General features: G+C 34.9%; 1 long non-coding RNA gene across 1 annotated transcript in view; it reads left to right on the forward strand.

Annotated features, from left to right (window-relative positions):
* Positions 1 to 12,477, forward strand: part of LOC141553727 (uncharacterized) — a 15,050-nt gene extending 2,573 nt beyond the window's left edge. Inside the window, exons 2-6 of the long non-coding RNA XR_012485608.1 lie at positions 292 to 611; positions 3,971 to 4,020; positions 9,169 to 9,269; positions 10,278 to 10,466; positions 12,261 to 12,477. This is a non-coding gene — a long non-coding RNA (uncharacterized LOC141553727). The remainder of the gene's footprint in view (positions 1 to 291; positions 612 to 3,970; positions 4,021 to 9,168; positions 9,270 to 10,277; positions 10,467 to 12,260) is intronic.
* Positions 12,478 to 15,130: the final 2,653 nt, after the last annotated feature.

Here is a 15,130-nt window from a genome sequence, read left to right on the forward strand (position 1 = left end):
AAATGTCCTGATTTTCCTACTCAGGTGTAAATCTTCCTAAGATCCTCCCTTCTATTGTGTAGCTCTTTTCTGGATTTTTACCATTATCTGCCTTACATACTTTGCTTGCTTTTAGGTCAATTCTTTCTTATAATTGTGAAAGCCTTGAGGTTAGGGACCATGCCTTTTTCTTTATCCTCCACAGCACTTAGAACAGTGCCTTGCACAAAGTGGTGATTCAAAGCATGCTTATTAAATGAATAAATGAAAGAATGAATGAATTTACACATTCAAATTGTTTCCTAAGTGAAGGCGGGAGACCCACAGAGAGCCCGGTGGCAAAGGATTAAAGCAGTAATGAGCAAATCCGGTGAATTTCATTCCGACTGAAGCTATGAATGAATGGGAAGTTACTTGCACATTCTGGCTTCCAACTCCAGCAGCCAGCTGCGGCCGAGGAGAAATGACGGCACACTCTACAGAACTATTAATGAGCACAGCTTGCCCTGCAATCAGTTATGAAACTTAATAAATATAAAGCCTGGTCACCATCATCGCTGAACTCCGAGGGGTTCAAGTCCCGGCGGTGAGAGAGGGGAGAGGAAAGGAGCCATCACTGTCAGCAGAAACAGGTGGGTAGTAAAAGCACACTGGTGGCTTCAGCCCTGCATTCTTGGTGCAGTTTACCGACTGGACTTAGAGCGAGGTAGAAAGCCTGCCCGGGATCTGACGTCTTTCCTGGGCATTTCTACGCTCAGTTCCTTGGAGAGCCCCGTTCTGAATTGTATCCATACAGGAGAACTTTGACTGTGGTGAAGCATTTCTCAACCTTCTTCTGCAATCATTAACTTTTTAGAAAAATTTCCACACGGAGCGTTTTAAAAACTGGCACTTGAGGCTGAGAAAGACTGCTCAGGGGTATTTTCATGTTTCACAATCTGGGGGAGAAAAACAAAACTGTTTCCCTGGCATGCTCATTGTTGGGGCTTTGATTAATGCCCGTGTGGTAGGATTGAGCCATGGGTCTGGGGATGAGTGTATGTGGGGGTATGTATACGTTATGTGTGCAAACGAATGCACAAACACCAGTGTCTACTGGGGGAACCTAAAGGCTGATACCAATGAAGGAAAATGTAACATGACATGATAGGATGACTACTGGGTATAGAGTCAGAGGACCTGAATTCAAATTCTATCTCTGGTGCTTACTGGCTATATACGCTTGGCCAATTCAATGAACAATGATAATAATTTATAGGACCTTAAAGTTAAATTTTTTAAAATTAAATTTTAATTTTTCTAAATTGTCTCTCTCTCTTCCTATGTCATTCTAGAGGTCACCATTTGACCCCCCCATACAATACATGTGTGTATATGTATATAATATCTCTATATATGTATATTACATATATGTATCCATATATGTATTTATATGTGTGTATAGACACACACATCATAATATCAACACATGCTCCTATTTATTATTTCTTCCTCTGAATATAGTCAGTATCTTCCTTCAGATTCTCTGTAGTTGATTTGAATATAATACTCAGAATAACAGTTTAAAATTATTTTTTGAACTGTACACAACATCCTCTTGGTTCTACTTGTTTTACTCATCTTTATTTCATGCAAGTCCTTCCTTGTTTTTCTAAAATCAACTAGCTCATTATTTCTTAAAGCACAGTAGTATTCCATCACAATCATATACTGCAACTTGTTTAGCTATTTCCATCCTCAATTTCGTTATTTGTTACCATAAAGAGAGCTGTTATAAATATTTTCTAAAATATGTTCTAACATATAGGTTCTTTTCCTTACCCCACCCACCCCAAAACCTTGGGAAACAAAACTAATAGTAATATTGGTGTTAAAGGGAATACACAGTATTAAAACACATTGAGAAGAATTTCAGATTATTCTCCAACATAATTAAATCAGTTCACAGTTCTACCCACAGTGTATTAGTATCCCATTCCCCTTCCAAAAAAATCCCTTATAACATTTATCATTTTCCCTTTTATCAGTTTAGTCCATCTAGTAGTTGAAAGATATCTCAAAGTTGTTTTAATTTATATATCTCCAATCAATAATGATTTAGAGTATTTTAATATGCCTGAATATAGCTTTGATTTCTTCATATAAAAACTTCCTGTTCACATCTTTTGACCATGTATCAATTGGGGAATGTCTCATATTCTTATAAATTTGACAAAGTTCTCTGATTGGATTGAGAAACTTTTATAAAATCTTTTCCCAATTTTCTGTTTTCCTTCTGATCTTGACTACATTGGTTTTATTTGTTAAAAAACCTTAAATTTAATATAATCAAAATTATCCATGTTATATCTCACAATACAACTTTAATTTATTCATGAATTTTTCTCCTATACATAAATCTAATAGATAATATATTCCATGTTCTTCCAACTTTTTTTTTTTTTTTTTTTTTTTTTTTTTTTTTTTTTTTTTTACAATCTCTGCCTTTATATATGGATCAAGTAGCCATTTTGACCTTATCTTAGTAAATGGTATCAGATATTGGTCTATACCCAGTTTCTCTCAGATTGTGATCCAGTTTTAGCAACAATTTTTACCAAATAGTGAATTCTTTACATTTGTTAGGCATAAAGTTACTATAATAATTTACTACTATGTATTGTTTGTCTACTCAGATCCCCTGATCTATCTTTCTATTTCTTAACCAGTGACAGATAATTTTGATAATGCCTTCTAACTATTTCTAACTTCTGGTACTATTAAACGTTCTTCCTTTACATTTTTCCCATTAATTCCTTCTATATTTTTGACCTTATTATTTTCACCTTAATGTTTGCAAAGCATTTTACATATACTTTCATTTAATCTTCATAAACAACTCTATGGTGGTATTATTATTTCCATTTTACAAATAAGGAAAATGAGGTTGAATTAGGTTGAGTGATTTTTCTAAGATTACACAGTAAAAATCAAAGCAGGTTTTGAACTGAGGTCTTTCTGACTCTAAGTCCAGTACTCTAATCATTGTATCACCTAATTACCTAAACTTTCTTGATTGTCATCTCTCAAAATGGAATGATTGACTTCTGTTTTATTCTTTACTATCTGTCCCTGAGGACATTGACCTACTCCTTGACACAGATTCACAGGGTATGTATGACAACTAATCTAGAAGAGAATCCACTGATTGGGGGTTCTTTAAGACTAAGATCTGCTGGTACCATTTCTTTGTGGACTTATCCTGTATGTAGGTTGTTTGAATATAATTGTTTACATATTATTTCTGCCATTAGACTGTGCTTCTGGAGAGAAAAGCCTTTCTTTTTTTGACATTCAATAACTTTATTTTTTCTCTTTTTTATTTTATAACTTTTTTATTTTTCTAAATACATGCAAAGATAGTTTTTAATATTCATCTTAACAAAACCTTGTGTTCCCAGTTTTTCTCCCTCCCTCCCCATGTTCCCCCTCTCATCTCCCCTAGACAGTAAATAATCCAATATTGATTAAACATATGCAATTCTTCTAAGCATATTTCTATATTTTATCATGCTGTACAAGAAAAATCAGACCAAAAAGGATAAAAAAAGAAAAGAAAAAAAACCAAGCAAACAAAAAAAGGTGAAAATACTATGTTGTCATCTACATTCAATTCCCATAGTTCTCTCTCTCTGGATGCAGATGGCTCTCTTCATCATAAGTCTATTGGAATTTTGCCTTTTGTTTTCCCTGGCACAAAGTAGGCACTTCATAATTGTCTATTGACTAGAAGGATTACCAGGACCCCTCAGAGAAAAATACACACATTTGCTTGTGATAGTGCCACAAAACTCTTAAGAGATTGATTCTAGTTGTTAGAAGACAGACCCCCCCCCTGCCTTCTTCTTGTTCCTGTTCTCTGGCTCTGGGGCTCAGCTCATTGACCTTTCCCCTTTAACTGAATCTGCTTGGATTTTGTCAGTGACCTACATCAACCTGTCTGTTTTTGCAGTTAACAGTACCTTAAATTCATCCCTGGAGCCTTGTCAAGCACAGCAGGAGGTAAGGTATTACTTCTCAACTTCTGAGTTCCCTGCTCAGAAGAGCTTCTTTAAAAATCTTGTGACTGCAGATTATGTCAAGGAGAAATAAAGTAAGTACACAGGGAGCTGTAAGGACAGGCGACCATAGGAAACTTCAAATTCAAAGGAATAAATAAAAACCAAATCTAAGCAGGATATCACATTTGTGGGGGAATATCAGCTGACTGCAGGACAGACTGACCACAAAATGGAAGTGGAGAAGCTGGAGGACGAAAAGCACAAATATCAAGTGACAGGTGAGGTGGGAAGATCTCTTTCTGGATTGAGGCTGGGCAATGCTCACTTGACTTCTGAGCAGGATTGATTATTCATATGCTTTGGCAATATCCATGTTCACTGTGGCTAATCAAGGCAAACAGTTACTGTGAAGGGAGTGATGGCAACACAACAGGGGTCCTGACGACTTACATTTTTGTGGTCATCAGAATACATGTGAAATGCAAAAGAAAAGAAAATATTCTGGATTTTTGTTTCATTAGTAGATGACATCCTATGTCAACACAGATTCAATGGTTTCCTTTTTGGGAAACCCTAAAAACAGAATGACATTATTCACAGATAAAGCTTAAGTAATAGTGAGTTTGGGATTGATACCACAGTTTCTGGGGTTCTTGCCTGACCTTTGACTCTGTTTCCTGTTTGTGCCTTGGTTCTAATTGATGTTGTTCTGGTAATTCAGTTTTTTCAGGCATGAAAACTTTGTAAAACCATAGTATGCCAGGGCCTTCTACCCATCATTGACTCTCCAAGTCTATTCCAAGTTCATGGGCATTGTTTCCATGCTTGATTTTTTTTTTTCATGAGTTCCATGTTTTATTATTATTTTTTTAGGAGAGCACAACTTTTTTTTTAAATGTTAAACAAGTAGAAATATATGTTAAATCCAATATATACAAACATATTTATACAATTATCTTGCTTCCATGCTTGATTGATACCACAACACAAACCTGTTCTTTTAGATAGAGGCTACATCATTTATCTCCAGCTCTTTTTTGGTTGGTGATTTATATGACTTGGTGACTTTTGCTCCTGATATCCACTTCTTGCTTCTGGCCATTGACTAAATGATGGTTTCCAAAGTGGACAGTCTGAAGGAAAAAAATTCTATTAGCAAGTGTGAGAACTGAAGTCCCTGGGGGTTCACAGTATATGGGTTGGGAAACTTTTTCTTTGGAATATAAATAGATTAACTAAGGAAGTAGCCATCTAGAGTGGTTTATTTCACCACTGTGATTCTGCCAGCATACTTATGGTTTATAAGCAACAGAGAAAGAAGGCCTGAATTCATCTGGACTCTGACACTCAATAGCTGTGTGACCTTGCACAGGTCACTCAATCCTGTTTGTCTCAGTTTTCTCATCTGTAAAATGGATCAGAGAAGGAAATAACAAAACTTTTCCAATATCTTTGCCAAGAAAACTCCAAATGGATTCATGAAGAGTTCTACAACACTTGAAACGACTAAACAACAGTCATAACTTCCCTGATTTAAAGTAAACTAGAGAAGGAGAGGGACTAGACCTGTGATTTCATTGATAAAAGGAATTCTCAGATGTGGAGACTTCTATCTATAGAGGTTGACACCTTCTCTGTTTAGTCTTTGCAGTTGCCTAGAGCACTGAGTATGGCTCGCCCAGGGTCAGTCAGAAAATATGTGTTAGAGGTGGAATTTCCTGGCTCGTAGGCCTATTCTCTCTCCAGGGAGGAGGATTTCTTCATTATCATAGAAATAACACAGAAAAAGAAAAACTGCAAAATCTATGACTACATGATTCTAATGTCTGTCTTAAAGTCAAATAACATTATGAGAAATATAACTACAATAAAAGTCTGTAACAAGATACCTAAACTATAACAGATAGGAATTCTCATTTTAGCAAAATTTCAATGCTACACATGATTAAATTGCAATATCTATGAGGATAAGAATGTGTTACCTTTTATATCAGTGGTTGGTAAATTTTATTGAATTGAATTTGAATATTCCATTGGAATTCATTATAATGAGATTTTCAAGGTTCTCTTTTTTCCAAAGTTCTATATATCACCCAAAATGCCTTTGTTATAGTATTTTTGGTATAGTAGAAAGACCTCTATAAATTTTAAGGAATTAGAAGGTTTGGATTCCATGCTGAGCTAAATTCTTGGGATTCAAACATGAAAGATTATGCAGATCCTATCCTCAAGGAGTTTAGATTATAATGTATGTGTGAAGGTGTGTAGAGATTGAGAAACATATGTAAATCCAAGTTAGAATATGGTTAAGTACATAAGAGAGAGCAAATGGAATGTGAAATAGTAGAGAGACTTAAATTTTTGTTCTAGCCATAAGTTAGATATAAACTGCAAAAGTTTTGTCTGCAGTGTAAATGTCACAGAAGACTTTCTGGAGAAGATGCCATTTGACCTATGCTTGAAGGATTTTAATGGGTAAAAACATTGGATTGGGGAATAGAGTAATCATAGAGATTGAACATTGAACGTTGGACATTACTTAGTCTAATCTAACAGGAATTCCTTTTATAACATTTCACTGGTCTTATGACCACTAATAATCATCTATACTTTGCTTAGATACCTCTAATAGTAGAGAGCATTATCTTCAAGTTAGTCTCTTCCATTTTTGGACAGATGGTTAGGAACATATTCCTTATGTTGAACTAAAATATATTGACTCTTCCTTTCCCTCATTGCTTATTATTTTTCCATCTATAGACAATTTGAATAATTCCATTTCAACAGGATATCTTTCTAGAAGTTTGATAATGAAAAAGAGTAGAAAAGATTGAATAGACACTTAAGAGCAATGTCAAGGGAAGGTTTGTTTTATTTGGTATAGGGGAGACCTAAGATTGTTTATGAATGGAGGGGGAAGAGCTAGTAGAAAGGGTAAGCCTGAAAATAAGAAGAGGAGAGTAAAATTCTAAAAAGACATTATAGGATTGAGGGAAAAGAGGAAGGTTGACTTTGGAAAGGAAGAGGGCCATCTTATTTATAAAACAGAGAAGAAAAAGGAGACAGAGAGAGTTCTAAATCCAGCTTCATCACTACTTACAATGGCCTAGAAACAGGAAGATTCATCTTTTAAATATGGTGTCATTCATTAACTGTGTGACCTTCAGTAGGAAATTGTTCCCTTCAGTTTCCTAATTTGTAAAATGAGTTAGGAGAAGGACATCTTAAACTATCCTGGTATCTTTGCCAAGAAAACCCTAAACAGGGTAATGAAGAGTCAGAAATAATCGAAATAACTGAATAGCAACAAAATTAAGGATACTGATTGTTGTGAATATTAAATGAGATGGTATATGAAAGTGCTTTATAATGTTCAAAAGTATATTATTAAAAGTACTTCTTAATGTAGGTCTCTTTGCTTTAATACCATCTCTTTCTTGGCATTTTCCAAAGCATCTTCTCTGACTCAGCATTTACACCTACTCCTTCCTAAGTTAGAACAGAAATCTGTTTCTGCAATGGCCTGTAACAGAATTAATTTTAAACATTTATTTTGGCAGAAAATGCAAGAACTAGTATTCACAACGCCAGGTAAATCCCTTAGTTTAAGCTAGCTTCCCAAAAGACCCTAGAATTTGTCATTGTCTTATCTATGGAAGAGAAAAATGGGAAACCAGCACCCCAAATGTGCAACTCAGCAGTTAATGTTGGAAGTTGGCAGTTACTGCTGAATACCACTTTTAAAAAAAGGATATAATTCTCCAAAAGGCCACCAATATCAGAAAAAGAGGAGAAAGATTTTTTTCCCTTGGGCCTCTCCTTTAGTTTCAGATGGCCCTCAGGAATAAAAAAAGCTGTAAAGAAAAATTTAGTTATATTTCTCTTCTGAATGTGAGTATGAAGTATAGTGATATTTTCTTTTCTAGATATAATCAATAGTGGTTAAAAACCAAGGACATCACACACTAAAGTATTTGAAAATTCTATACTTGTATAGTGTCATAGCAGCCAGAGAAGTAATTAATCAATCAACAAGTATTTATTAAGTAGAGCAAACATATTACTAAACATAATTTTGTGGTAGAAAGAGAAACCTGAATGTAATTTGTTTTATAGTTTGATCCAGAGTTTATTTTTATAGAACCTTCATTTTCTGAATGTATCCTTCTTATTTGCCAGGCTATATGCTAAATAGAAAGGATGCATATATTTAAAAAAAGAAGTAAGAGAGAAAACATGTCTTCTAAAAATTCACATTTTACTAGAGGAGAGAACACATATACACAGGCACAAATATAACATATATAGAAAGTTAATATAGAGGAATACTTTACAGGTTAGTCATTAATAGCTAGGGATAACAGAAACTACCTCATGGAGGAGTTGCCTCATTCTAATCAGTGAGCCAAAATGGCCTTCTCTCTGTTTCTTATATGCAATGAACACTCCACTCTCCATCCCTTGCTCTGTTCCTTTGCATTGCTTATGCCCCATCCCTGGAATGCAGTTCCTCTGCACCTCTCCCTCAAACTTTTTTCCTTCAAGTTAAAATTAAAGAAGCACCATTTATATAAACCTTTTCTGATCCCTACCTCAACTGCCTTCCCTGCTTTGTATTTATTCTATACAAACTTTTATCTCTGTCTCTCTGTCTCTCTGTCTCTCTCTCTCTCTCTCTAACTATCATCTTCTCTGATAGAATACAAGCTCTTTGAGAGTTGATATTGTTGAATTTTTTCCTGGTATTTGTATTGTCAGAGCCTGCTGCATAGGAGATGTTTAATAAATAATAATAATAAGTAAAATACTTGATGATTACTATGTTAGGATAATGCTTGAAAAGCATCCATGAAGCATCTGTCACAGTTGGCTAGGATTATACTGAAATTAAAATGGTGAATTAAAGTGAGTTTTTTTCAAAATATTTATGAGATTTGAAGCACAAGATTTTACAAAGGTGAATGTTGAAAATGATCTATTCATTGTGTTGAAAATAAAAAGCTTTAATAAAAAACAAATAAAAATAAAGATGATAATATTGAAAAAAACCCAAAACATTTTGGGGATAAATTCTAGCTGTACTGAATGATTGGGATTACAGTGATGCATTTAGGATTAACCATGCAAACATTTATTCACTATGTTCCAGGTACTGTGCTAAGTGGTAGGGACACAGATAAAAAATGATATTCTCTGCTCTCAGGGTGATTGTTCGAGTTGGAGTGAGGTGGAGCAATAACATGTATTCAGGTAAGTGTTATTTAAGGTAGGGTGTGATGGTAGTAGCATAGGAGAAGTGAAGAAAAATGCTCTGAAAATATTTGAGGAGGGAGAAAACATGTTTTAATTAGGAGATCAAAGCAGACTTTGCAGAGTAGAATGAGTCTTGAAGGAAATAGATTATGAAAAGCAGGAATAAAGAAAGAGGGGATTTCTGGTATGGGAGTGAGGAAGGGAGTTGGTTTATGAGAATTCATTAAATTGGGAGTATATACCAAGAGTGGGGAGTAACTAATGGTAGAATTTGTATGGAAGGACTAATGGAAAATAAAGCTAGAAAACTAAAGTAGATCCAGACTACATTGGGCTTTAAATGGATAAATAAATGAATTTTAAAGCATTTATTAATCACTTACATGGTGCCAAGCAACATGCAGATTTCTGGTGATACAAACTCATTGATTAATTGTTTTTGTTTAGCTATGTCTGATTTTTGGGGGCCCCATGGACCATAGCATGCCAGTAGTGGTCATGGGGTTTTCTTAGCAAAGATAATGGAGTGGTTTCGAATTTCCTTCTCAGGTTAGTGCGAGGCTAACTGACAGCTAGTGAATATCTAAGGACGATTTAAATTCAGGTCTTCCTCATTCCAGGTCCAGTGCTTTATCTACTGAGCCACCCATGTGCCTTATGTCTGTCTATGGCTTTAATCTTAAAAGTCCTTTTACATTCCTAGTTTATTCTTAAGACAATCCTAGGAGGCAAGACAGGATGAGTGTTATTTCACTCATTTTCTGGATAACAAAGTTGAAAAGTAAAGATCTTTGGCCAAGGTTATGTGGCTGATTTGTGGTAGAGCCAGGCCTAGAAGTCAGGTATTCTGCCTCCTGATACTTTTCTGCAGCCCTGCTTTCTCTGCTTCCTTGTATGGGCTACAAAATGATTTGATGAGATGGACAGAACAGCTCTGGGTGTTTCTTTCAGAACAGCTGTCAAAAAGCTCTGGGGTAATAACAAGCACTTTTCTTAATTTCCAAGGTGGAAATGTTTTCATTTCCTGGCCACACCAAATGAACAAATTCCAACTCTTTAAAAGAAGAAGAAAATAAAAGTTATCTTGCCAGGTGATCTCACTCTGGGGAAAGTGAGACCTGGGTCATATGGGGCTGCAAGATGCATCTTCTGGCCAATGCTATATGTTTCTAAATTGGACTAAAATGATTCCAGGTAAGCCCATGTGGTTTCAGGTCTATTTGTTCTTTGACTTCTCCAGGGAGATTTATTTTTTCCCTGAATGGAATCTGCTTACTTTCTCCCTTTGACCTACCCACATTCTAGCCTAGGACTTAGGGCTCAAACTAACTATTAAGTAGGACAGAGGGAGTGTCAGAAGGGGAATAGAAGCCTGGTATTCATTTAAACCATTGCCTTACTTATTATACAGCTGGTTGGTCAGGGAAATAGATTTTAAACAAGAGCCTGTTTAGCTCCATTTTATAGCAGCAACTTTCACTAAAATTTAGTGTTGGGACACTTAATATTTTTTAGATAGTAGCCAGCTGCCTCAAATATTAATTCACAGCTACTATGATTTCAAATAAATCATATAGATGAAAACTGATTTCAAAGGCTCCCCCTTCTATTTCCACAAACTAGCAATGAACTCCAAGAGTCACCTGCTTCTTTATAGTGGCTGAAGACTATTCACTTTTAAGTATCATCAATCTACAGCCACCTATGATTGGGACTTGAACTGTTTTTAATTTGTTCAGGAATTCAGCAAGTTTTTTGAATGTCTACCATATGCATAGAAGGTTGGGTAAGCCAAAGTTAGTCAGTCAATATACATTTATTAGGCACTAATTATGTGACAAAAACCTTTGATTTGGAGCCAAAGAACAATAAGGCAATTTAGATCAGGGACTCTTAATGTTTTTATGTGTCATGAACTCCTTTGGTATGGACCCCTTCCAGAATCATGGTTTTTAAATGATTGAAAAAATGCTAAATTCCAATTAAAGGCTAGATAAAATAAAGATGTAAATGGTTTCCTCTAAAAATTCACAAATCCCCTGAAAACTATCCATGGATGTCTTATAGATTCATGGATCCTAAATTAAATGAATAGATTAGACATATTTTATGAAAGTTAAATAACAAAATCATACAACTCTATATGTAATATTTTATGCTGTCACTTTAGGTTTTTTTAAAACCAATTTTACATGTTAAATCTTAATATTATCTTTTAAATTCATCTTCTCCCCACTGCTGAAGCTTTAGATAGTCATAACCACTTACCTGGATTATTAAAATAACTTAATAGGAATTTCTACCTCTATTCTTCCTTTTTCAATCCTTCCTTAATTTCACTACCCGGGTGATTTTTTCATACTCAGTTATGATTATGTCACTCCTCCAATAAAAAAGTCTTCAATGGCTCTCTCTTGTCTCCCAGAGAAAATATGATGAACTCTTTTGCTCATTCAAAGTTTTCTCCAGTCTGATAGTTCCCTAACTTTCCAAACTTATTCTACACATTTCTTTCTATGAACTCTACATCCTGGCCAAAGTACTCTTCTCTACACTGGCCAAAGTACTCTTCAAATGTATCTTAAACATCTATTTCTGTGCCTTTGCTTGTGTTGCTTGAATGTTTTTCATCTCTCTCTTTGACTGTTGTATTTTCAATCATCCTTTAAAACCCAGATCAGAAGTTACCTCCATCAAATAGCCTTTGCTGCTTTTCCACTTAAAAACCTTTTCCTCTGCCTCAGATTTCATATAACTATTTGTACCTTTCCTTCACTTACTCAATTACATATTATTTTGCATGTGTATATATATGTCATATCTCACATTTAAGTTTGGGAGGGCTGGGGTTCTGTCCTAACTGAATTTTGGAACTCCCCCAATGCTTAGTGTCTGGTATACTTTAGATGTTTAATAAATGCTTATTGATTTAAAATTATCTTTTACTAAGTATGTTTTGTGAACTTTCCAGTCTTTTCTTGTTTTCAGAATTCTATGACTAGAAGAGAGAGAGAAAGACAAAGACAGATGGAGAGAAACAGAAATGATTGAATATGATACCGATTGCTGCTAGAAAGGATTTCATAAAGGGACTTGAATTGGGTCTCAAAAGATAGAGCTTATGTTTTGGAGGGGACTAATTCCAAGGGTTAAAAAGAACTATGCTTTTGACAACCACTGGCACCCTGATACAACTAACATCTTAGTGAGGTTTGCAAATCGTGCAATTGAAGCTGGATTGTTTATAAATAAATAAATTGCTCTGTTTTTAATGTAAAAGTAAAGTAAGTGAAGTAAAAGTCTTTTCTCATAATAGATTTTGAAGATTTGAGCTCACTAATTGGTCAAAGTACTAAACTCAAAGACAGTGTTTTCTGAACTCAAAAAATTTAGCTTGAGGTACTTTCAAAATCCTTGGTGGCCCCAGAAACAAATAGCTATTATGTAAGAGGAGGCCTATAAATGGGCAGTTTCTCATAATTAGTATATATCCAGTGACCTTGGGATCAGGTTAAGAGTGGATAATTTGCCTGGATTAGTTACTAAAAATTATTTTGGAATAACTTTGTAAGAAGCCGTTGTTATTTTAGAGTTGTGAGTGGGGGAAGCCCATCCAGCTTCTTGCAAAAGTTGCAAAAAAGAACATTTAGTATGCAAACTATGACATTATAAGTTACTGTGCTTCAAAAACTATTAATCCTTAAATATTTCAAAAAAAGAATTATAAAAATGTTTCTTTTACTTGAGAAGGGAGTCTCCTAAAATGATGATTGAATTTGGAATTTATTTATATCCTAAACAATATTTCAGGGAATTAGTCAATCATTTAGACTTGTAGAATTTTATAAGTTAGGAATATCTTGACCCTTGAAGTAGACTGTTACAGTCAAAACAAGGCATTGGCTGATAAAAAGGCCATCTGGGATAGATGGGTGAAATCTGGGTAGTTATAGAAGGGGAGAACATTTAAGCTGGTGACTCAGAATGGGGAAAGGTTCAGAGGCAAGAGTAAGAAAGCTAGTTAGGAGAAAATTGATAGATTGGAGTAGAGGGATTTTATTGGAAGATAAGGAGAGAAAATTGGAAAAGTAGGTTGAAGTAAGAGTATAGAAGGCCTTGAATGCTAAGTCAGGAGATCCTGGCTTCATCCTTTCTAGAGCATTAAATTTGGATTTAGGAAGACCTGATTTCAAATCCCATTTCAGGCACTTAGTGTATACGTGACCCTGGGCAAATCACTTAAGCTCTATTTGCCTCAGTTTTCTCAGTTGTAAAATGGCAATAATAACACCACTTACCTCAAAAAATTATAGTGAAAATTAAATAAAATAATATTTGTAAAGCTTTTAGCATAGAACCTGGCACATACTAGGCATTGTATAAATGTTTATTCTTTTTTTCCTTTTTTGCAATATTTCCTACTCTTCTCTTACCTAAAACTGTTCCACCTATTTTCTAAGACCATTTCTGGCCCCGTGCAAGAAATACATAAATAACCTAAGAAGGGACTAGTTTATATCAAGCTCCATTCTTTCTTAGACACATTCCTAGATCCTAATGTTTTATTGTTCAGACACTTGTCTGGGTTTTGGGTTCTTTGCACTAATTAATCCATTTGGATCTAGTTCTATTGCATTTAACAAATCCCTACAACATGAGGACCCATATATTAGGTGATGATTTCTCTCATGATCTAGATGATGGTCATCTAGATAGAGATTCCTCATCTATGACTTAACTTATCTCCTTAGATTTTACTTCTTATTTGATCTGGCCTGTGATAATAGCCTATTTCTTTTAACTTGGGTAGAACCAAGAGATGTTGTATATAGTGTTAGCAATATTATTCTAACAACTTTGAATATCTTTTTGAATAACATAGTATTTTAACTATCATAAATTTGTAAGTCAACTATAAAGGGCCTATGAAGGAAACTATTATTTATATCTACAGAAGTATGTATAATATGGTTTCACACATACACACATTTGTGTCTAATAGCCTTCTCTACAATTAGGGAGGGAGGGAGGAAGGGAAGAAGGGAAGGAGAAAGAAAAGTGCACGGGGAGGGGGGGACAAAGGAAAACTTAGAAGAAAGCACAGAAAAGCAGAGTAGCTTTGAAAATGATATATAGTATTTATTATACTGTTTTCCAAAGAAAATAAATAGTATGTAATGGAAATTCATGGTTTTATGATGTATTTACTTTTAATGTTATGCTGTTTTGTGTACATGGAATTTTTTTCATCATATTGTATTTAAATTCAAAATGAATAAAAATTCAAAAGAGAAAGAGTCAAAAAACTAATGTTAATATATTTATCCTTGAGAATGTGTTTCCTCCCAAATCTACCAATCCATGTGTGCATACTTATCATATTCATTAATGAAGACAATGATTGAGTCTTCCTCTCCCAGTCCCCCAAAAATCAATAGATAGAGAAAGCATTTATTAATCACTTACTGTATATCAGAAGCTGGACTAAGCACTTGGAATAGACAAGACCCACAAGGAGCTCACATCATAAGGAGGAGGAAAGTATTTACATGGAGGTTGCAATGAGTAAGAAAGTAGAAATGGGAGCAAAGTGGAGCATTGCTGCCTCTCATCCTGTCAAAGAAGTTTAGGCAGGTAGCCAGTCACCAAGCAGGAGAGTGATGCATCTAAGCAGAGGTTTCTCCAAGGTGGCAAGGAGGCACCTGCTGAGAAAGAGGAACAGCTCTGTTTTATTTTATGTAGATTTCTAGGCAAGACTTTCTGGAAAAGTTCAGAAAAAAAGGCAGTAATGAAGTGGATTGCCAAAGTCTTAACTTGGTGATTGATTAAATGTGGGAGGAAGGAAGAAAAAAGAACCA

This window comes from Sminthopsis crassicaudata, chromosome 2 (genome assembly GCF_048593235.1).
Source record: "Sminthopsis crassicaudata isolate SCR6 chromosome 2, ASM4859323v1, whole genome shotgun sequence".
NCBI lineage: Eukaryota > Metazoa > Chordata > Mammalia > Dasyuromorphia > Dasyuridae > Sminthopsis > Sminthopsis crassicaudata.